Source organism: Lutra lutra, chromosome 14, assembly GCF_902655055.1.
Source record: "Lutra lutra chromosome 14, mLutLut1.2, whole genome shotgun sequence".
Classification (NCBI taxonomy): Eukaryota; Metazoa; Chordata; class Mammalia; order Carnivora; family Mustelidae; genus Lutra; species Lutra lutra.
The window spans coordinates 65,662,134-65,687,855 of record NC_062291.1 but is presented as its reverse complement, the minus strand read 5'-3'; positions in this window follow the sequence as shown (position 1 = coordinate 65,687,855).

The following is a 25,722-nucleotide window of genomic DNA, read 5'->3' as shown; positions in this document are numbered from 1 at the left end:
CAAGACTGAATCATGAAGAAATAGTAAATCAGAACAGAACAATTACTAGCAAGGAGATTGAATCAGTAATCAAAAACCTCCCAACAAACAAAAGTCCAGGACAGATGGCTTTATTTGTGAATTCTATCAAACATTCAGAGACTTAATACCTATGCTTTTTTAAAGTCTTCCAAAAAATTCAAGCAGAAGGCATGCCTCCAAACTCATTTTATGAGGCCAGCATTACTCTGATATCAAAATCAGACAAGAGCACCACCAAAACAAACAAAAAAAGGGTGGTGGGAAGAAAGGAAGGGAAGAAGAGAGGGATGGAGGGGAAAAGAATTGAAAAGAGAAAACAAAAGAAAGAAAAATTACAAGCCAATATCCTTAATAAACATAGATGCAATAGTCTTCAATGCAACATTAGCCGACCAAATTCACTGATACATTAAAAATATCATACACCATAATTAAGTAGGATTATTCCAGGGATGGATCATCCAGCATTTGCAAATTGATCAATTTGATACACTACATCAACAAAATGAAAGATAAAAATATATGCTTTCTCGATACAGAAAAAACAAAAAAAAATTTTCATAGAATTCAACATCCATGAATGATAAAAATACTTCACAAAGTAGGTATGGAAGGAATATAATAATATTATATATGTATATATGTATATTATATATTACACATATATATATTATATCATAATAAGTGTATGACAAGCCAATAGCTCATGGTGAAACGGTAAAAAGCTGAAAGCTTTTCCTCTAAGATTAGGAACAAGACAAGAATATCCATTCTCACCACTTTTATTCAACATAGTATTCAAAGTCCTAGCCAGAGCAATCAAGAAAGAAAAATAAATAAAGGACATTCTAATTTGAAAGAAAGAAATAACACTGTCACTACTTGTGGGCGACATGATTTTACATATAGAAAACTCTGAAGACAATATAAAAAAACATTAGAACTAATAAACAAATTTATATATATGCAGGATACAAAATCAATATACAAAAATTTGTGATTTTTATACATTGACAATAAACTTCCCAAAAGGAAAATTAAGAAAACATCCTATTTATAATTATGTGAAAATAAAAATAAGATACTTAGAAATAAATTTAACCAAGGAGATGAAAGATCCATACACTAAAAAACTACAACACATTGATGAAAGAAATTGAAGATGACACAAATGAATGGAAAGATATTCTGTGTTCACTAATTCAAAAAGAAATATACGCCCCTATGATCATTACTGCATTAGTCACATTAGCCAAGATACAGAAACAACAAAAGTAGAAATTGATGGGTGACTAACTGTGCACACTGTATATAAATGCTGTAACTGTGCACACTGTATATAAATACTGTGTGCACATATAAATACTGTGTATATAAATGCACACAGTAAGCAGGATGTGATATATACGTGTATACTTATGTGTATATACAGATACACATATATGTATGTGTGATACACTCTGGAATACTACTCAGCTTTAAAAATGAATTAAATCTTGCCATTTGCAACAATGTGGATCACATCATTGAGGGCATTATGCAAAATGAAATGAGCCAGAGAGCAAAGGACAAATTCCATATGATTTCAAATATATATGGAAACTAATAAAACAAGCAAATGAAACAAAACTCATAGAGGCGGAGAATAGATTGGTAGTTACCTGAGGGGAGGGAGGGGGGACAAATTTGGAGAAGGAGGTCAAGAGGTACAAACTTCCATTCATAAAATAAATGTCATGGAGATGTAATGTACAGCTTGATGAATATAGTTATTAATGTTGTATTGCATATTATATAACTTTATATGGTTATGGGGAAAACTAGACTTATTTGTGGTGATCATTTCACAATATATACAAATATCAGATGATTATGTTCTGTAGCTATAATATAATGTTACACTGTCAACTGTACTTCAATAATAAATAAAAGAACCAATGAGAAAAGTTAAATCACATTTATGTTACAATGTAAATAAAGGATAAATACAGGCATTTCTGCTAATATTTGTGCAAAGGCGTTATATCTGTTTTTTTCTTCTGTTGCTACCATCTCTGCTCTTCACATGGTAAATAAGTATTGCTTAAATAAAGACATCTAAATATTGCCCCAGCATCTATCCTATCCTTCCACTCTAAACACAATCATTTTGGAGGAGCACTATAAGGGATGGCCCAAACTGAGAATATACCTGCCAGCCCATGCAAATAAGAGGTTTTGCTTACTAAGACAACAGCACCTGTTTCTAATTACCCTTGGCATATTCTTTGTAGTTGGTGGGGTTGATGGTGACCCATGCTGTGTTTTAGGAAACCCTATCATTTTAGCTGACACACCTGAGGTGGATACAATAATAATGTAGGTGTCACTTTAAATCACCAGCCCAAAGGACTCTTCCTCTTGAAAACTAGAGAGGCTGGTGTTTCAGCATCTAAGACACACAACCAAGCATATTCTTGTCAGTGAAATGAAATTTTGTCACAATGTAATGCATTCATACTTCTCCCTAAATGCCATGGTCATGATTTTCCCTGATCTCATAGTGGTATTGTTTTCTCTTATATAAGGGAGTTGATGCAGATATAATCGCTCAACTTCTTGAATGCCATTACTTGACATGCATTGCTGAGAAATGATTCATTTGAGATATTGTCATAAAAGGCAGAAGACTTTACCACCCAAGTGTCTAAATTCAAAAATGGAAACCAAAAAATTTTCATCTCAAATGCACACTTATATCAATCAGCATGCTCTCTGGAGTATGCTTTGGAGGATTTTAAGTATGCGCCAGGCTTCTCAGTGAAAATGAGGATCTTTAAGCCTTTTCCACTCACCCCCACTTTTTTTTTTTTTTTTACTTAATCTAGACCATTTTTTTCACCTTCCATTTTTTTCAATATCTCATTCCCATATCTGATTCTCACTTAATTCCACACTCTGCATAGACTCTGAATACTGCTGACCCAAACTATTTTCTTACTCTTACTTCCTTTTCCACTGTATCCTCCCATCACTCCTGTTCACCTCAAAGCTCCCCAAAGACACATACTGTCCTCTATCTCGTTTAGCTGTAGTCACCTATGAATCAGTTATCTAGGGTAAGAGTAGGATTCCATGACTCCCACAAAAGTTAAAAAGGGACTTTAAATCAGTTATGATGGGAAACATGCATAAAGTTTCCATGATGTATAAGGCAACATTCCGTACTCTTCCTGAAAGATAAACAAAGCTTTGTAAGTGTTCAGAAACCATGACTAGTTGACGTTCAGATGAATTGTCTTACAGTGTTTAGTAATTGTGGTACTAATGAGTTGAGATGAAATGAATTCTATTAATATTCTAAATTCATCAAGCAAATCTTCCTGGGGGTGGTATATCCCAGTATGTGGTGAAGTTTTGAGAGATGATACTTATGTAGAATTTCCTAAACTGGAAACTTTCCTAGAACATTTGGACCTATGTTACTAAGCTATTCTAATTCAGGTTACTCAGGACAAAACAGTAAGTAGTATGCATTTCTTATTAGCTATTGCTTTGGTTTTAATGTGTGCTGTGATTTTATTTCCAGGGGTTGTCAGACCTTCCCATTTGAAGCTCTGTGTGAGAGAGAGAAAGTGAGACAGAGAGACAAAGAGCAATGTATTCTGACTCGAGAAATTTATTAAATGAATTGCTATTGGTTGTGCCTGCTTTTGTAAGGAAATTTGCTTTAAATAAGAAGCTGTCATAATTTTCCAGTAGTTTCCCTTCAGGGGTTAGCTAATCTAGTATCATTCAACTTAACAGAACTTTTATGTGATATTAGACAAATACCTTTAAATGGAAAGGACTCATTTAAAAAAAAATCATTGGACATTGGATCAAGGACATTGGATGAATCTTCTAGTTCTATCACTTTTCTTTTTATCTATTTACGGAGTTTAATTTCATATTTTCAACGTAGAGGTGAATAAGCATTTTAACAAAAAAAATACACAAAGCTGGTGTTTTAAAGTTGTATTTTAAAGAGACACATGCATATACAGAATTGTTCTAACCTGGGATACAAAGATTGAAGAGTCTGGCTTATTTTTGAAAAGATGAAGCAGCATTCAGAAAGAGAATTCTGATGAGGACCCATGATCAGTTAGTCCATATTTTTAAATCTGCAAGACCATGAAAACAACTAAAATAATGAAATGGAGTGGTATTAAAGAACCTCTATGAATTGGCCCACACCTTCCAATTTGAAAATGTAATTCTTATAGTAAGAACAAAATGAAAGACTAATTTGAGCAGATTCTGTCCATTTCTTCAAATGACATTTTGACCATATTCTCCTAATTTAGTCCAGTAAAGTTAAATTGCCAGTTCACTGTCAGAACTCTCAAGATCCTGAATTTAGAAGACTGGAGTACTTTACCACTAGCCATTCCTTAATCTGAATTTCACCAGGTTTCAGGCATCATGCTGTGAAAACACCTACAAAGGATGTTAAGTAACACATCCTACCTCGTTTCATCATTTTATGAGAGTTAAGAAGCATGACAGTATGTAAATACAAAATGTTTAGAGAATTTCAGAATAAATGTTCAGTAAAAGTACAAAATAGCTGCCTACGAAAAATGGCTTTGGTGGGTATTGGTAATTCCTGCTCAAATTTAGTCTCCTCCCATCACTAAAAGAATTAGATTTTACATTCTTTACAGCACCTTTTATTTACACATATTGAAAATTTCCACAATCTCCATTTCCTCAGCATCCTGGTCATTTTTTTTTTCTTTTTAATTTCACAAATGGGGAAACTGGGGGAGGTTAATTGGCTTTTCACTGCAATGAAGGGTGAGTCAGTGACAGAGCCAGAAATAGACACCAAAGCTTCATCTTCTCTCCTGGTTCTCATCATGAGAAAGAGCTTTCTGCTTGTAAATACATTTAATGACATGGCTCCTGGAACTGTTAATTAGGGTAGTTTTTTTTTTTTTAAGATTTTATTTATTTGACAGACAGAGATCACAAGTAGGCAGAGAGGCAGGCAGAGAGAGAGGAGGAAGCAGGCTCCCCACTGAGCAGAGAGCCCGATGCGGGGCTCGATCCCAGGACCCTGGGATCATGACCTGAGCCGAAAGCAGAGGCTTTAACCCACTGAGCCACCCAGGCGCCCCAATTAGGGTAGTTTTTAAAACCCACCTGGTTTCAGAGCTAGGTAGAAACTTCCAAAGGTATCATGTTTAAAAAAAAAAAAAACAAAACAGTTTGGGAGTTTTGTAGACTTGGGAACTTTGTAGTGGACCTAGCACAACTTAGTAAAAATTGTTTATAGTTACCTCCATGTATGCTTACTAAGTACATTCAAAACTATTCTTCTGAGAGAGTCACAAAAATTGTGTTTACATTTTTTGCACCAGGCAGAGCCACATGTATTTCATAGGGAACATGTACCCATACACATGTAAAATGGTGAAAAAACTATACAAAAGGGAATAGACTCAGAATTGGCCTCATCTGTCTTTGTTGCCTATCTGACACAGAGTTAAGAGTTCCTATCAACGATAAGTTTATAGGAACAGGGAGCGGATAGACATCACAGATGAGTGGCTGCCAATAATAATAATAATAGTAATAAATACCTTAGTCTTTATTGAATGCATGTATGAACAAAGTAATGTTTTAACATGCTTACAGAACCGGTTTAGTTTGTGGTGTCCAGGTTTTAAGAGGAAAAGCAATTGGTCATGTTTTTAAGTGAGTAGCCAGAGAAGAGAGAAGGCCTTTGAAAAGTATTGATTAATATTAATATGGGAAATATTTCACTTGGAAAAGATTTGTGAGAATATTAAATATTGTACATGATATTATAGGAAAGCACATTAGACTCACCCCATATAACATCAAGAAACAGAACTAAAAAGAATGGGTAGAAGATATAAAGCTGCAAAATTTTAACTTCAGATAAGGAGATTTTTAATAAAGATGTGCAAAAATAGGATGGGCTCCAGACATTTCTGGGGGTGAATAAGCCTGTGCTCTGTTGTTCAGGGGACTCATGCACCACATCAATTGTTGATTTAGCCGGAATTGAAGGTTCTTACAAGGACAGAGGGTCCATTATTCTTATTGACAGGATGTGTAGTGAAGCATTCATTTCTGTGGGGGAATTCAGAACAAAGAAAGTGAGAAACCACTGTGGAGAGACTGGGAGGACAGGAGCTAGAAGGGAGATTAGAGTTTTCATGGATAAAAAGGAACACTGAGGCCATTTTAAGGAAAAAGAGAAATGAGAGGGGAAAAAAAGAAACACTGTTCTTATAAGAAATTGTCAAAAGAATGGCCTTGAAAGATTTGAGTGTACATGCATTTTAGATTGGTAAGAAAGAAACAAGACTTAAAGGCCAAGAATATGTTTTGACGTAGTTTGACAAATAACATGTAGTGAAGGACAAAGAACATAGACCTTGGAACCGGGAAGATTCAAATTCATATCCTGATTAGATAATCTCCCAACTCCGAAGCAGTCACATTTATAGAAACTGAACAGTGGTTACCAGGAGATAAGAAAAGGGAGAATGAAGGAGTTGTTTAATTGGTACAGTGTTTCAAGTTTGTAAAAAACTAACAAACAAACGTTTTACGACAATATGAATACACTTAACACTACTTAGCTATACACTTAAAAATGGTTAAGATAGTAAATATTATGTGATTTTTAGCGCAATACAAAAAAGTACCCTCTATAATCTGTGTGTACAGTCTCTGAAGCCTAAGATCTACCCCCATAGTGTACATACTTGTTGGGCGTATTAGCGGAGTTCTATTAAGTGATTCTATAGAGTAGCACATGAATGAAAATGTCAAAAATGTTTTCATTTTTTCCCATTTCCTCTCTTTTCCTACCTGTTGTGAATTTTATCCAGAAAAACACAGGAAGTAGTTATATGAAATTACCTTCTCTGAGCATGATGGTGGCAAATTTTAAAGTCATTTTCCTAGGCAAAAATTTCCCTTGGAAATTCTTTTAATTTTGGATAGAATACTGAACAATACCTTTCCTAAGTATATACAGCTATTTTCTTCTCTAAACATTTAACACGTTATTACACTGAATATTTTTCAAAATATTTGGCTTATGTGTAACAGCCATGTTGCATGAAAAATATAAAATTCACCTTTGAGTGCATACTTTTATTCAGCTCACAAGGACAGATCAAGAGAAGTAAGACTGAAGCAGCAGTGTATTTTCTTCTTCAATCTTAGGCTAACTGCAAGTCAGTGGTTCTCAAACTCTTCATGCATCAGAATTATCTGGAGGGGTTGTTAAAACCCAGTTGGCTGGGCCTTACCCCAGAGTTTCTGATTCAGTGGGTATAAGGTGGGTCCTGAGAATCCATTTCTAATACCTGCCAGGTAAATGCTGCTGCTGCTGGTCAGCATACCACACTTAGCATGTAAATCCTCATTACTCAACTCATACACACTGCGTGAAACAGTAGAAAGTATCTACCAAATTGCTAAAATCGCTCAGTCTCATAAATGAAATCGCACATGTGAGGTAAATGGCTTTATAAGACCCATTAGACCTACTCCTAAGCAAGTAGATTTCAAAAGCTAGGGGAAAAATTAAAACAAATAAAACACACATATAACAGACACCTCCTTGATGAAGTTTCTGGGCCACATGTGAAGAAACCTGCTCATGCCACATTCCAATCCCAGTCAGCCATACACTGTCTAGTCAAAACCTTCTCTCGTTGGTTTGGCTCCCCAGTAAGTTTTAAGCAGGGCCAGCTCTGGTACTCATCACCGAGAAGAATACTTATGTGACAGCTGTGCTGGGCCTGAGGGTGACAGTCTCTACTTGGACTACAATTTTGAGGTTATATAACGTGCTAAGGATCCTTCCAACCTGAAACCCCTTCTAACATCATAATGCCGATGGGCTAAAAGATATCCGCTTCCTTTAATGACCACACTATTTAGGCAAATAAAATCAAGGTACGGGCCTGCTTCCCCCCAGGGAGCTAAGAGGATTTAAAAAAAAAAAAAAAAGTCACAGCTCATCTCTGTAACCAAGAGATCAAAAATTGAAACCACGTGTGACAAGCCTGATTTATCTGTGCCAATATGCATTTTTTTCTGAACACAATATCCATTTTTCTAACTACTTGATTCAATTTGCTTCTATAAAATTCAGTTAAAGCTCTTGTTTTAAATTGCTTTTCGTATACATTGCCCCAATTTGTTTATTCAGTTCTGATTCAAGGCTTTGCTTTTCCTTTTAGGTCTCTCCATTTCTCTGCCCATTATGCATACTCTCCCTAAAAGAATCGTCTCCTGGGAGGGTAATTATCATGTCTCTTGTAATGGTGTAGTTAAGGTTGTGTCAAAAGGATACTTGCATAGTAGGATTAACTACTCTTTTGTAGGATTTGCTGAAATCAAAGTAATTATTTCCAGTTACCGTGGTATCATGCTGAATCTACTCTAAGCAGAAACTTGGAATATTTAAACTCACTGGTGGCGTGAACTCAGCCTAGGCAAGTAATGGGAAAAAAAAAAAAAAAATCCTTCACGTTATACTTAAGAGTTACACTCCAAAAACTATCAGGTAATGGGAGAGAATTAGCTTCTAGATTTGCAGAAAAATAGATGGTCTTTCTCGCATTTCATGTTTGTGCATTAAAATGAGCAATAAATAATTTTAATAGATTCAAAATGGCAAATTGAGGGGGCTGACTTTTTCAGGCTTCCAGGAAGAACTGCAGATCCTAAATTTAGGGACCCTTAAATTTTTATTGAGTTTATTAAGAACATCTCTAGCTTGAGGAAAACATTGTGAGAGGAGGCATGTCTTCAAGGTTTCAGCACTACCTTTGCTTTCTGAATTACAGTACGAGATGCAGCTTCCTGTGAGGAGGAGAGCAATAGGAGGGGCCTTACGGTACTATTTTCATAACCAACGAATATAGAACAATCCTGTTAACATCAAGGACGTAGGAGAGAAATTGACTGATAGAATATTTGCTTACTGTTACATACACAGAAAGAAATGCATTTTAAGTCCTGATTCTACTGAATGTGAGAAAATATAGAATAATTGTTTCTGGGATGCATGCAGTTTGTAGTGAAAATAAAACCTAGGTAAGGTGAGAGTGCTCTTTCTCAATAAAGGACAATTTATTAGGTTATCAGGAAATCAATTTTAATAGCTTATGTTCCCACAATAAAACTTGTCTATCAGAGAATCAAAGAAACTCAAGTTGGTGTAAAAGTCTACATAAAATATGATCCTTTAACTATTTCTACATAGTTTCCTTATTTTAACATGAATATCCAGTATTTCCAATCTTGGGGCAATAAAATTATGAGCACAACTCTATTTGGAATAATAAGAACTTTGGGAATTTTTTTTTTAAGATTTTATTTATTTATTTGACAGACACAGATCACAAGTAGGCAGAGAGGCAGGCAGAGAGAGAGAGGAAGAGAAGCAGGCTTCCCGCTGAGCAGAGAGGCCAACTCAGGGCTCGATCCCAGAACCCTGGGATCATGACCTGAGCCAAAGGCAGAGGCTTTAACCCACTGAGCCACCCAGGTGCTCCAAACTTTGGGAATCTTTTTAAAAATTGCTACATCAATAACTCCTGTATAATTGGCACAACTAACAATGAGGTGAAATATATCAAAATAGAATCTCTTCTCTTTTTTTTTTTTTCATGCATTCCAAGTAATTCTGTGGATGTGATAAGCCCAGTTTAAGCCAAATACTTCTGGAGTGCCAGTGATTATAAAGATACAATGCTGGGCACTGTATTGAATATCGGGGATTATAGCAAATCCTTGTCTTCATTGAGCACACAATCCAGTAGCCAAGTCAAGTATAACTCGGGCTCCTTACGGTGATTAGTGTTATGTAAGGTAATTAATTTGGAGTTCTGTCAAGAGTGCTAGGCAGTTATAGGAAAAGGAAGATTGAGTATAACCAAGAAGCATTCAAAAAAATGTCTCTGAAAGGTTTGGTATTTGAGTTTGACCTTAAATGATAAATAGCTCATTGCTATAATCTTTGATTTCACTGGGATACCATATATCATATCTTGGCATGTGAAAGGCATAGAAGGACTGTGTCATTTGCATGTAGACAACAGGGGTGAGTAGTCCATTGCAATGGAAATGTGTGTAACAGAGTATAATTGGAGATGTGCTTGAAAAAGCAAGCTGGGTGATTAAGAATGTGGCTTAGTTTAGTTTTTGTAACCACCTTATGAATCAGCACAGACATCATTATCCCTATCTTATCCCTGTAATAAAGCAGAAAATTTAATAGTTTAGACATAACTCCCTTGTGGGAGTGGATTAAATAGTTGTTATAAGTCTGTTTTCTCTGGGGCCAAAGTCCAGCAAGGCTAGAAGTCAGGAAGGGGGGATGGACATAAAGTGGGGAGTGCCAGAGACAAACATGAATCTAGGAAAACTATCAATTCCCCCAGTCTCACTGATGGTGATGAGCTCTAGGAAAAACTGGCACCTGTCACCACAGGTGTGCACAAATCTGCTCCAGGATTCAGAGAAAGTAAGAAAGAAATCTGGTTGCAGCTGGAGGAACTCTGAGCCCATCTATTGCCTCACTCTATAAGGTGAGTGTGTGACAAAATGTATGAGTTGTGTATGAGTTGCAATAGCACCTTCAGAAAGATGGCCTGCAAAGAATAAAACCCTTTACTTGGGCCTTGCAAATCTCATAAAATTGCTCAGTGGCCAACAATAATTCAGAACCACACAGGGAAGAGATTTTTGGGAAGGTATTCCCCATTTAGCGAAGCTAAATTGCACAAAGCTACCACAGTTGTAGAGATTCTGGATACTATTACATTCTTTTCAAGAGTGATTCTTGTTCTAGCAGGTAATTTATACAATGGGACTTCAACTCCACAGTCTGTCTCCTGGGCTTGGACCACAGTGGAAACCTCCTCCATTCAGTTTTTTTGACTGACTTACTGGGTTCTTTCTGATACCTCTATTGTTAGCAGTCAAATTCAGGAAGATTTTATGCGCACCCTCCTGTGTCTCCATTCCTTCTGGGAACTCCCCAGCTAACTTTTGGTCTGTAATACCAGCAATGAACTCTGACCGCTAACATCTCAGGCCAATCAGGGTGTTGCTTTCTGCTGCTTCATGCCACCTACAATTTGAGAGACGTCCTCAAAAACACCAACAGGCAACTCTCACCAGGTATGATCCCGTCTTCCAAGGGGAGTGTTGTAGACAGAATGTTTAGTTTCTCCCAAATTTGTATGCTGAAGTGCTGAAGTACCATTTGGATGGTACATGGAGGTAAGGTCCTTGGGAATGAATCAGTTTCAGATGAGGTCAGAAGACATGCCCCTACGATGGCATTTGTGTCCTTACAAGAAGAGAGAGACAAAAGCTTGTTCTCTCTGAGCCCACACAAAGAAGTCACGTGAGCAGCACAGCAAGAGAGCAACCACTTAAAAGCCAAGAGAAGAGATCTCAGAATGAAATCTACCTCGCTGGTGATCTAGGACTTCCCAGCCTTCAGAACTGTGAGAAATGAATTCCTACTGTTCAAGCCACCTAGTCTACGGTATTTTGTTATGGTAGTCCTAGAAGACTAAGACAGGGTTTTGTACCAAGATGTGGGATACAACTGTAACATACACGTGAAATTGTGAAACAGCTCTGGAACTAGAGTAGAAGCTGAATGAATTTTGGAGTGCATGCTAGAGATATGGCCAGTAAGAGCAATTCTGGTGATGTCTCAGATGGGAAAGAGGAATGTATTATTAGAAGCTGAGATAAAGACAATCCTTATTATAAAGTGGCAAAATTGTGTCATGGTGTTTTGTGAGTGATGAAAATGGATATCTGGCTGAAGAGGTTTCTGAGCACAGTGGTTGAGAGACTTGGCTCCTCTTTACTGCTTACAGTAAAAATGCAAGAAGAGATAGAGAAACTGAGGAAAAACATTTTAAACTAAAGAGACCCAGAACTTAAAGATTTCAAAAATTCTCAACCTGCCTGATTACAAAACAAATAAGAAACAAGTTTGGAAGAGCCTATCAAAAGTGTGGTTGTATTACCATTGAATAACAGGCTCCTGCCTATGATTTGTGGACTTAATCAGCTATCTGAATAGAAGCCAGGAAGAGAAATGTGATCCTGTTAACAGAAGCACTGACAGCTGGGACTAAAGGAGACAGGGTCACATGGGCAGAGCCCTGGCAGGGAGTCACAGGGACTGAGAGGTTGAGACTGCCCTGTCAAGCCATAGGGATCATATTACCACTCCAATAGGCCAGTAGGGCAAACCATTGGATCAAAGAAGACCACTCTTGAATCTCAAGAGTCAATAGAATTTGTCTTGCCCAGTTCTGGATTTACTGAAGACCTGTCACCTCTTCTTTCTTATTTCTCTTTTTTGGAAAGGAAATGATTATCTTATGCCTATCTCACCTTAAATATCTAGTGTTAAGGCCATTCAATCTATGGTATTTTGTTATGGCAGTCCAAGCAGACTAAGACAGGTAGTCTCCATTTTCTGCCTTCAAACAATGCATTTTTTTTCTAGATTGTATAATTGTTACCTGTGGGGGTTTATGTGATTAAGCTATTACATCATTATCAGAAATTAGTGACATATTTTCTGATAGGGATGGATTGTTAAAAATCGTGTGTCAAAAGTGTTCAATATATAATGTCTTTTAAATTTGCTGAAATACTTACTCATATATGCATAGAAACAAAGATCTAAAGGGCTTTTAGCAAAACATTGAGGGGTTGTATTACAGTGTGAATTTACGGGTATTTTTTTTCTATTTGCCTATCACATTTTCTATGTTCCTTATGTTGATCATGCAATATTATATAATTTAGAAAATATAGATTCAGCTGGGAAAAAAAACAAGGAAAAACATAATGCTGATGTGTCATATTTGTGATATTTTTGTCTTGATTTAAGACAACCCCCAAACAAATTAAGAATGTTGTTTGTATTGCTAACTTACGTTCACCCAGTCATCTCATCCACTGTTAAAAGTTAATAATTAAATCTGAAGTCATTAATTCTGGAAGTACTCCCTGGATATTAGTAAGTGTTAGAATCAGTCTGAATGTTTTGTCATCATGAAAACATGTATTTAGATATAAATAATCCTTCTCAAATTAGTGTTAGTATTTTTCATTTCCTTCTTAAAAACTGGAACTGCCATTCATTTTTTCTCTCCTTCTGTCCCTTCCCTTTTCCCCTTCCTTTCCTCTTTTTACCTCTTCACTTCATCACGATATTTACCAAGTTTATATTCTATGCCAAATACTGTGTTGGTCTCTGGAGATCCAGATTTGAATAAACCCTAGTCTCCTAAGGAAACTACCTAGGAAGAAAGACAAACACATGACCTGACTTGACCATATTTGAGACAGAGGTATGGACAGGGTGCTGAGAAAGCAGGGCAGAGACACGGAAGGGTCTCTAGAAAAACCAGAGACCAGAGGCTCTCTGCTTCTAAATGGCTTTTATAAGAAAAGATATGAAAAACATTTTCAGGTAAAGCATTGCTATTCTTTCCTTACAGATCCATATTTAAATAATGATTTTTCATTTTAAGTTCTGTTTTAGCAGGTAGAGACCACAGAGAGCTGTTTTATATAAAGTGATATATCAAGAGATTGTGTTTCTAGCTATCATAATTTATGTTGCAGAGCTTTTTCTCTCTACTTTTAAAAATACTGAAAGAACTCTTACGTATTCTGAAAGGCTTGGTTCAGTCATGATTAGGACAATAGTGACAGAATCACATTTCTCTTACAGTCTAGATCACCTACATAGAACTGGAGAAAAATTGGTGGTTTTTAGCTGATCAGAAATGCGTTAGTATCAAAATAACTTCAGTATTAGCATTTGGACTGAGCCTCGTTTACAGAGACATAAAAATAAAGTTTTTCCACAGTAATTTTAAATGCCTTACGGTGAAGTTGATTGATCTCCTACATTAGGCAGAAAAAACTGAAATCCCCCAAGGAAACACTTAACATGAATAAAAAACCAAGGAATATTAATACGCCGTGTCTGTGAGTCCTGCATATTTTATTTCTTTCATAGTTCATAGAATGATCATTGAAAACCTAGTGCCTTCATGCATATTTGAAGTAAACCCCCCCCCCCAGACTGCACTGGGTAAAGTGTGCAAGATAATAAATGCATTTAGCCTTTAAATGAACTCAACTCCTCAGAAGTGATAGGTGCTTTACAACTAGTGATGGGCACAAGTCAGAAATTTGGGAGGTAGATACAAGTTGGAATATCTTATCTGAAGCTATTTGATCCAGCATTATGGGGTTGATAGTCTCACAGGAACAGAAATTAGCACATTCAGCAACACTGAAATAATATAGAAGTTAACATTTGTTGGGCAAATGAATTTTTGGTGTCAAACATAAAAATAGGTTTTTTCTTGCAACCTACTGTAGAGACCCATGAGGAACCATAAATTTGAAATATTGTGAATTTTGAAAAGTGAATGTCAAAGATTAATTACTTCTAAGAGAACAGCACAGAGCTTTTGCATGATTCACACTAACAGAGAGGATATTATCCCCTGTAATTTAAAAGGGGGAAAATGCTATTTCTTTGCATACAGTCAGGAGAAAAGTCTTGAAAAATGAAGTTTTCATCTCATTTGATACACAAATTTTTAAAGATACTTATCTTTTGGATGAAGAAAGAGATAGATACCTTCCTATTCCCACATGCACTCTTTAAACTAAAATAGGAGGCAATAAACCAATTTAGATTTTACGCATGAAATGTGTAAATTCAGTAAATACTAGCTTCTCTTTAATACTACCTTCCATACTGCCAGCCGTCTCAAAATGAAAACCACAAGTCTCACTCTGACACATTTCTGGAACAACAGAACAAGGTTACAGTCTCTCAGCCTCCCAGTGCCCCTTAGGTCCTTGAGGATTATAAATTAGGCACAATGGGGACATGAATAGGACATTAAATAAGAAGTTGAGCTCCATTCCAGTCAGGAAAATTTATTCTCACAAGTAACCTTAACCACAATATTGGTGAGTTTCCAGGCACGAGGGAACGTTTGCCATGATGCCACCGTGTCTTGGTTCATCTCTAATGTTTATTGTTACATTACGATCTGACTTTTAAGGAAGCCTGTACTAGATCATAAGGAAACAGGCAGGCACCTTGAGAGCCGCTGGAAGAAGGCAGGAGATTCCTGAAACCGCCCCCCCCCAGCCCCGCAGTGTAGTGTTGACTAACTATGCAGTCCATTAAGAAAACATACTGTGTTTTGAAGGTTCACTGAACCCCAGCAGTGAGAAGGGTAGGAGAAAATCGAGGTAGGGAAGGCACCCAGTCTTGGCTCTGTTTCTGCTCAGGAATGACTTTTGGAGGGCTTGTGAGGACACACCAGGGAAGAGAAAACAGAGCAGGGAAACAGGTGGAGTGATCAAGAGCTTAGATTTTGGAGAAATGCAGCCTAAGCTTCACTGCCTGCTTTCCTACACATTTGGTTTGGGCACATCCCGTAGCCCTTGAAACTTCCGGGACTTTATTTTCCGTATATATACTTGGCACATGTATAGTATCTTTTGCATATGATTACTGTGAGGTTTAAAGTAAAATAATGATGATAACAATAAAACAACATCACAGTACTTAATAATTATATATTTAACATGGTCATCGCAGTCCCTGGCAAATATGATCTTCAACATCATTATTTTTATTAGGGTGCTACTCTGATGATATTAGCTCTGGTTTTTTTTGTTTTTTTTTTTTTTTTTTCTTTGCAGTGCTGGTTAGCTGAGTCTCCTTTATTGTCCAGATCTTTGTTTCTCATCTCAGAAATGGCAGAGATTGGTCAGCTTCTCTCCAGGGTCCCCATCTAACTAACAGTCCATGACTTGGTCTATTTTTACAGACTGCGCTTCTGAGAGTGAGCAACTATGTATGCATATTCCCGTGGAATTCTAAATGAGGAGACTTTAGGTGAGGAATAGAAATGGGGGTAAAAAGTGAAGAAAATAATTAGAGAGAGAACATAATGATAGAAAGGGCCCATAAAAATCCCTGCCTATTTTCCAAGTCGGTTTTTACACGTATGCATTCCCCATGAGATTGCCCAAAATGCAATTTAAAGAGACACTGAATTGGATTCAGAAAGCTGAGTGTTTTATGAATTTTTGTCTCTAAGTGACATATGCCTTTCTGCAAAATCAGAAAATGGATTTGTTCGGTGCGGGGAGTGGAGTATTACTGATATAATTGGGTAAGGCTGGCAAAATATGTTCGGTTTTAGTTGATGACACTGAATAAATCTCCTGTCAGGAATAAATTGAGTATTCATGGAAGCTTCGATGTACCCATGAACACAGACCAGCAGAGGAATCGGAGAGCTTGATCAGATTTTCTTATACGGATTCAAAAACATGACAAAAATTGACTCACATGTGGAGGAAAATGCAGCCATTGAAACCCAGCAATTTACTAAGACCCCAGCTTCCTTCTAGAAATGAAAAAGAACCCAGTGAAGCTGTGCGCACTCGTGAGTTGGGGCACAATGTCACGACACCCAAGTTTACCACTAAGCGTCATTTCCTTTGGATCTCATATTACACCTAGTTTGTGGAATTTTCAGCTAGAATAGAAGATGCTACTGCCCAGAAAATGGAAGGAGCTTTAAGATCTATGAATCTACGGGCTGTAACCAACAGGACTGAATAGCTACCAGGATTGAGTGGTTGACAGGACAGCTGAAACCATCACTACCATTTTATGAATCCTACAAACAGCCTACAGCTCAGAAAGCAAGAGCACTAAATCAGACTAACATATTAAGGATATTTCTGGTATGTCTTGCCCAAAGTGACATAAATCCAAATGCACTTGCTTGGATGGTAAAAATTTTATTTTCATGGACTCCTAGCCAAGAAGAGCCCAAAAACAAACAAACAAAAAAAAATCTGAGGATACACTGGAACTTGTGATTAAGAAACTGTAGTCAGAGTACTTAAAAGGGGATTTTAATACAAGAGGAAAGATCCAGACTGGTAATGCAGGACTTAAATGATGATCCCTGGGTTAGTGAGGCAAGCAACAATAACTCTTCACAGGGTGTATGAATCCGTGCCAACCGTTTTCATTCCAATATGCACACACAATTGCTGTCATTGGAACAAAAAGAAAAGGTGCTTTTCAACCTTCAAGAATGTCTGTTTATATTGGTTACCGTACTGGAGAAGAAACTTCGGAGCTTAGGTCTAATTTTCTCACCGTAGGGACCACTGCCTCTACAGAATACACCTTGACAGATACATTAATATCTGAGTTCAGTAAAACAAGAGGCTTTTTCTTTTTTTTTTTTTTTTTTAAAGATTTTATTTATTTATTTGACAGAGAGAGATCACAAGCAGGCAGAGAGGCAGGCAGAGAGGGAGGAGGAAGCAGGCTCCCCGCTGAGCAGAGAGCCCGATGCGGGGCTCGATCCCAGGACTCTGAGATCATGACCTGAGCCGAAGGCAGAGGCTTTAACCCACTGAGCCACCCAGGCGCCCCACAAGAGGCTTTTTCTAACTTCCAGTAACTCAAATGGAAAGAATGGAGGTTGTGAGGTACAAAGACATTGATTTATATCAGGTTGTATCGTTTACCAGGTGATTGACTTTGAGCTAATCAATTTGCCTCATTTAAGCTTTAGTTACCTTATCTGTAAAGAGGAAAATTCAAATATATTAAACAAGGTTCATGGAAGCCTATTGTCAGGCATAAAGTATAAAGGCCCCAAAGTATAATGTTTAATTACAGAAGACCTACCATTGAAACACAGGGGTTTAAATCCAAACTCCCTTGCATGAAAACAATGGACACGAGCAATTTTTTTCTCAGTTTCTAGATGTATACGATAAAAATGATAGTCCACGTCTCCCAACACTGTAGAGCAGGTTCAAGAAAATGTGTAACAAAAGTGTTCAGAAAACATGTGGCAGATAGTAGGTGCTCAATAAATTCTAATTCGTATTTTGGTGTGGATAATTATACAGTTGTGATTGTTCTCCTTTTTTCCCCTCCCTTTTAGTCTGCATGTTGCCTTCATATTTTCCTTGTGGAATTTTCTTCCTCCATGCTTTTCTTACTCCCTGATTTCTCTCAATGGAATATATAGCTAGTACAGCCTTTCAAGACAAGCTCTGTCCATGACTCAGACCTGCTGAAGACTCTCGGGACAACAGAGCTACGTGACTTCAGGATGATGTCTTTAATGCCACCTTGGCAAACAGACAGATTCATCCAGAAAGCTCTCCAAGTGCTTACTTATCTAATTGAGTGCTGGTAATATTTTACAACAAATTTCTTCTTTTGCATACACTCAAAAATATTTATTAAGTAGCCACTGTGCCAGTCATAGGGAATGCAGAGATGAATAAGACTGACAGGTTTCTTGTGCTTATGAAGCTTACATCCTGTTGTAAGAAGTGTCAGAGTATGTAATCCCAGCTACCTTACTCACGTTAAGGGTCGATTCTAAAGGGGATTACTGCCTGAAATTGTATGTACCTTGGCTTGCTTCTTCCCCTTTCCTATTCTGCTTCCTCCATCCTTACTTTTTGTCTTGACAAATTCTTCTCCTCTAATAAGGCACTTACACAGATATTCTAATTTCAGGGTGTATTTCCGGGGAACCTAACCTAAAGTGTCCAAGAAGAGGTAGTGAATAAGACTATGGATATAATCATGGGATTCCTGAGTCAACAAGTGTCAGCAAATGGCTTATTTGAATGACTTGTGAAAATTTCCTTTTGGTTCTGTATTTTTTTAATTCAAGTAGATGGTTCAATTTAGCTCCAGGATGAGCGTGAAGAGTCTCAGAAATTAACAGGAACCAGAATAGCAGCACAGGTATAGGGAAAGAGTATTCTCTCGTGACAATGGAATAATTCCCTCTTTAAGGATTAATCTTCCATTACAGAAGAATAGTGATGTTGTAATATTAAGAATATCAACAATAGTAATGGCAAATATTATAGCACTTACAATGGCAGAATTTTTTTCCTAAGTGCTTTATAAGTATCAACTCTCACAGACCCCAAGAACTCACCATCATGACTTCCATTTTACAAATAAAGAAACGGAGACATAAAGAGAGAAAGTTACTTGCCCTAATTCACACAACTAGTAAGTGACAAAGCTGGGGATTTGAACCAACATACTTTGGCTCCAGAGAATGTGCTCCTAGTCACACAAAATACAGCCTTTCATAATATAATAAATTGAATGATCATAGCAATAGCTGCATTGAATGTATATTATGTGTCAACAAGACCTGGCACTGTTCTTCTCCTTCTTTTTTTTTTTTTTTTAAGATTTTATTTATTTATTTAGTAGAGAGAGCGCGAACAAGCAGGAGGAGAGGCAGGCAGAGGGAGAAGCAGGCTCCCCACTGAGCACGGAGCTCTATGTCGTTCTGGATCCTAGGACCCTGGGATCATGACCTGAGCCGAAGGCAGACACTTAACGGACTGAGCCACCCAGGCATCCCAAGACCAGGCACTGTTCTATGTGGGCTTTTTCTATATTATTTTGTCTAAACGTCATAAAAATTAGATGGTAATACCACAAATGGTTTAAGAACTGGGAAATGGAACCAGGAAGAGGTTAAGTAATTTACCCAAAATCATATTAGATAGAGGCAGAATCAGGTTCAAAAGAAAATGTATTGCATTTTCAACAGAGAAATTTGGGGTGTTATAATGTAGAACCACTCATCTTACTCTTTGTTTTATATAGCTAAATCATCTTAGTATCAGGAACAGAAAGGGAATTTTTGAAATTTTGCTTAGACATAAATTATATTACCTAAAGCTTTTTACTACTATTGCTTAGTACAAAAGACAAAAGTTATTTAAAAATCATCATTGCAAAGATTTTCTTTCATAGTTTCCTAGACATTTTATATTTTTAAATATTTAATCTGATATATTTCAAATAGTTTTTGTGTATGTTGTGAGGCACAAGTGAAATTACATGTATTTTTTTTTTCCTCCTGGCATGGATATTGGGTAATCTAGTACTATTTACTGCAAGTTTATGTTTCCCCATTGAACTTCCTTATCTATATCTAGGCCAGTTTCTGGATTCCCTGTCTCAACACCATCCTATCTTTGTTGTGGTAACTCTCTTCTATTTTATTGACTTATAATCTTTGTCATTCCTTGTAAGTCATGAAATTTATAGTGTACCTTCTCCAAATTTGTTCTTGATTTTCAAAAAAAATTGTTTTGGCTACTCTAGGTTCTTTGCATCTTCATATGCCTTTTAAAAGTAGTGTACCAATTTCCTACAAAGATTCTCTGATTATGGGTGGGATTGTCTTGGAACTATAGATCAATTTGGGGAGAATGGAAATCTCAACAGTTTTCCTACCCATGAATATTTTATACAGGCATACCTCATTTTATTGCACCTTGCTTTATTGCACTTTGTAGATACTTTTTTTTTTTAATAAATTGAAGGTTTTTGGCACTCCTATGTGAAGCACTTATCAATGCAATTTTCTAACAGCTCACTCTGTGTCTTCATGTCACATTTTGGTAAACCTCACAATATTTCAAATTTTTGCGTTATTACATTAGGGTGATCTGTGGTCAATGATTATGACTTACAGAAAGCTCAGATGATGGTGTTTTTAAGCAATAAAGTACTTAAAATACATACTTTTCTAGAAGATATAATGTTATTACACACCTAATAGACTGCAGTATAGTGTAGACATAAATTTTATAGTAACTGGGAACCCCCAAAACTCCTTCTTTCTTCTAATTTTGGGCTTCACTTACTTTTTTCTAGTTCCTTGAGGTGTGCAGTTTGGTTGCTTATTTGAGGTCTAGGCTTTTTTTTTTTTAATTAATAAAGTTATTTCTTACTATAAACTTATCTCTTAGAACTGCTTTTGCCAATCACATTAGTTTTGATATGTTGTGTTTTTATTTTCATTTGTTTGAGTTTATTATTCCTCCTGGTTTCTTCTTTGATTCATTCGCTGTTCAGGAGTATGTTGTTTAAATTCCACATATTCATAATTTTTTAAGTTTCCTTTTGTTGTGGATTTCTATTTTTCAAACCATTATATTTAGTTAAGATATTTGGTATGATTTCAGTCTTTTAAAATTTGTTAAGCCTTCTCTTGTGGCCTAACACTCTCTATCCTGGAGAATGTCCCATGCGTGCTGGAGAAGAAATGTGTATTCTCTTGCTGTTGTAATGGAATGTACTATCTATCTGTTAGGTCCCTCCACCAGAAGAGAGAGGTTGGCAGGACAGCAGAGGAGAGGCTGCCTGCAATGAGGCCGTGGGTGGGGGCTACTTTTAAAGGTGGAAGTTGAGGAAGTAGCACATGGAATCTTCCTTTTTTGGGAACTGTGCCCAGTTCTAAGTAGTCTGGTTAGTTAGTGCCTATGGATATTTTGGGGTGGGTTGCCTGATGGCCTGTCCATATTCGGCCCAGGTGGTCCCTATGGCCCTTTCTGCATTCTATTGCTCAAGCCTGTTTGCCAAAAAGAAGCCTTTAAAATTCCCTCAACAGGGGAATCCCTTGACTTTAAGCCTACATGTTGCTAAGGCAGAAGTGAGTCTCTGACAAGCAGCATATAGTGGGTTCCTTTTTTGTTTTGTTTTGAGCCTGCCACTCTGTGCCTCTGGTATGGAGAATTCAATCCATTTTTATTTAGAGTAATTATTAGTACCTCAGGACTTACTAATACAGTCTTATTGTTTCCTGGCTATTTTATACTTCCATTGTTCCTTTTTTCCTATCTTGATATCTTCCTTTGTGAATTGGTGATTTACTATGTATGATTGTATGCTCTGATTCTCTTATCATTTTCTTTTGTGAATCTACTATAGGTTTTTCCTTCTTTTAAAAAAGATTTTATTATTTATTTATTTATTTGATAGAGAGAGAGAGAGAGAAAGAGATCACAAGCAGGCAGAGCAGCAGGCAGAGAGAGAGGGGGAAGCAGGCTCCCCGCCGACCAAAGCACCTGATGTGGGGCTCCATCCCAGGACCCTAAGATCATGACCTGAGCTGAAGGTAGAGGCTTAATCCACTGAGCCACCCAGGCACCCCTGGTTTTTCTTTTCTGATTGCCATGAAAGTTGCTTATAATATCTCAGAGATATAATAGTCTATTTTACACTGGTAACAACTTTGATTAAAAAAAACAAACAGAACAACTTTACCCTTTTACTCCCTCCCTTTTAAATGTTTTTAGTGCCATAATTTACCTTTTTATATTATTATGTATTCATTAATTATAGCAGCTAGAGTTATTTTTGACACTCTAGCTCTTTAACCTTTATGCTATATTTAATTCTTTAACACACTATCATATTACAGAATTAGAGTTTTCTGACTTTACACCCACTTGCTCTTTTCCCTTGTGGGAAAAATCACAACCTGTCTCATTTAGCCCTATCCTGTGTCCACTTGGAGAAGGGGAGATGCAGGTAAAGATACATATTTGCTAGAATTCACTACTGACACTAACTGAGCCTGGAATTTTTTTAGTGAAATTATTACCTTTTTTTTTTTTAAGATTTTATTTATTTATTTGACAGAGAGAGATACCACAAGTAGGCAGAGAGGCAGGCAGAGAGAGAGAGAGAGGAGGAAGCAGGCTCCCTGCTGAGCAGAGAGCCCGATGCAGGGCTCAATCCCAAGACCCTGGGATCATGACCTGAGCAGAAGGCAGAGGCTTTAATGCACTGAGCCACCCAGGCACCCCATAAGTGAAATTATTACTATAAATTCAGTATTTTTGATAAATCTAGGATTATTCAAATTTCCTATTACTTATGGTTAGTTTTAATTATTTGTGTTTCTCAAGAAATGTATACATTTATTTCTTGATATAAAGTTGTTTACAATGAACACTTTATACTCTTAATATCTATTGGATTTGAAGAGGTATCGACTCTCCATGGTGTACTTTTTAGTTTTCTACTTTTCCTTGAAAATATTGTCAATTTGATTTTTAATATTTTCAAAGAGTAAGTAATATATAGACTTTCTCTACTCTCTTTTTATTTTATTGACTTATAATCTTTGTCATTCCTTGTATTTTACTTGTCTTGGACTTAATTTGCTCCTTTTTTTAATGTGTCCTATTGAGAAAATAGAGATCATTGATTTTAAACTCTCCTGTTTTTCTCAAACATACTTTTAGGACTGTAGATTTCCCTTTCAACCTCTAGTCTCGGTTCAGTTATAATTTTGATATTACTGTGTTATATTTAACATCCAGTTTTAAACATTTTTCTCCCTTTACCCATTGTTTAGAAACATGTTGATTAATTTGAAAATATTAAGATATTTTATACTATCTTATTTGTTACTGATTTATAATTTGATATAGTTTTAGTTAGAGAATATACCTTGTAATGTTTTATTTTTTTGAATTTCTGGACTTTTGTGTTATGGCTCACTATATGGACTATCTCAGTCAACGTTCCATACACACTTAAACTATATATATTCTAAAATTGTTGGGTATGTTGTTCTGTAAAAGTCAAATAGGTCAAATTGTTTCATAGAGTTCAGACCTTCTGTATTCACTACTAGTATTTGTTCAGGTCATTCTATTAATTACTGAGTGGGGGGCTAAAAATTAGTATAATTTGTCATGTTTTTCTCTCTTTAGTTTCTTTAATTTTTCTCTTCAACTACTTTGAAGCTCTGTTATTAGATGCAAATACAATTAGGATCCTATGTCATTCTGATTTTTCTTATCATTATGAAATCATATTTCTTATGATTAGTAAAATGTTTGTCCTGAAGTCTACTTTGTCTGATATTGATATAGCCATGCTAACTTTGTATTCTTAAGAAGTTGACATGGCTTTATCAGGTATACAGATTTTTCATCTTTACAACTTACCTACATCTTTCTACCTAAAGTGTATTACCATAAAAAAAAAAGTGTTTCCGTAGACACATCTGTTTTTTGTCTTTTTACTTTTATCCAGTTCAATAATCTCTAGCCTCTACCTACAATGATTAAATAATAACGTTTCTTTCATTAACATTTACTATAATTATTGAGATGGTTGGATTTAAGTCTATATCATATTATTTTCTTTTTCTTTTAATCTCTTTTTGTGATTCCTCTAGAGCTAACAATATACATCTTTAACTTATTAAAGTCTACTTAGATTTAGTGTTTTACCTTAAACTTTATATCTCACAGTTCCTAATCAAATTTCACAGTGTTTGCTTCCCAAATATAATAAACACTGTCAAGGAATTAAAATTTAAAAAAAGCAAAACATATCTGACCAAGGAGTTATATCTATGATATATAAAGAAATCTTAGACTCAAGAATAGACAATCCAAGGGAAATCTCTGCAAAAACTTTGAACAGATACTTCCAAGAAGATATATGGATGACAAATAAGCACATGAAAAGAAAATTTCAACATAAGTAGTCATTAGAGAAATACAAATTGAAACTGTGAGATAAAACTACAAGTCCATTATACTGGTTAAAATTAAAAGGATGCAAAAACGAGTATTAGCGAGGATGTGGAGCAATAGAAACCCTCAGACACTACTGGTATGACTTAAAATAGGGTGCTGCTCTGTAACTTAGCCCTTGATAAGCTCGGTCATCCTCAATCAGCCTCCTGTACCCTCCACTTTACTTGCTGAAAACTCTTTTTCCTCCAACCCACTTCAGTGTTCCCAATCTCATTCTTTGGCACAAAAGTCCCATTTTCTTAAAATTGGCTCATTTGGAGCAGAACCTGAATCATTAGTAATTGTATATTTTTTCTTTCATTTTAGGATTAGGGAGAACTCAGTCTTTAAAACATAATGCCTTGGGGCACCTGGGTGGCTCAGATGTTTGAGTGTCTGCCTTTGGCTCAGGTCATGATCTCCAGGTCTTGGGATCAAGCCTTCCATTGGGCTCCCTGCTAAGTGGGGAGTCTGCTTCTCCCTCTCCCTCTGCTCATGCTCTGTCTCTCTGTCTCAAATGAATAAATAAAATCTTTAAAAACAGCAGCAGCAACAATAGCAAACCCACAATGCCTTATCTCATGCCTCTTAAAGGAAACTGTGTATCTTGGTTGTAGAGGGAGAAGGACCTTCCCACTCCCCACCCTTAAAATACTTTTTCTTTTTCTAATATGGACGACAACTACAGTAACAACAGAAACAAAGTAATGCTACATTAACACCAGACTGAACTTTTATGCTTTTCTACAGAAACATTTACATTTTAAATCAATGTGACTTTCCTTAGACACAATTTAATAAGGAAGGTTGAAGGCATCACTTGTGGAGATGTAGTTCAACATTGAACTTGAGGTGTTTGCAGTGCTTTAATACAGTTTACCAAGAATAAAGGAAATATACTAGAGCCTTTATATATTTATTTCAAATATAAGAGTTCTAAGATACAGATTTTAACTATTACACTGTTTTAAGGATCACCCTATAGAAAGCATTTTTTGATGCCTTACTAACTAGGAAGAACTTGATGAAACCAATAATTTCTGCTCTAAGTTGAAGTTCCCTAAAATTACTCTTGAGCAGAATCTAACCTCAGTACAGGAGTACCACAGTGCCTTATGGCAACCTGAATAGACTCCAATCTTGAGGAAGCAAGGAAAGAGTTGTCAGTGTGCT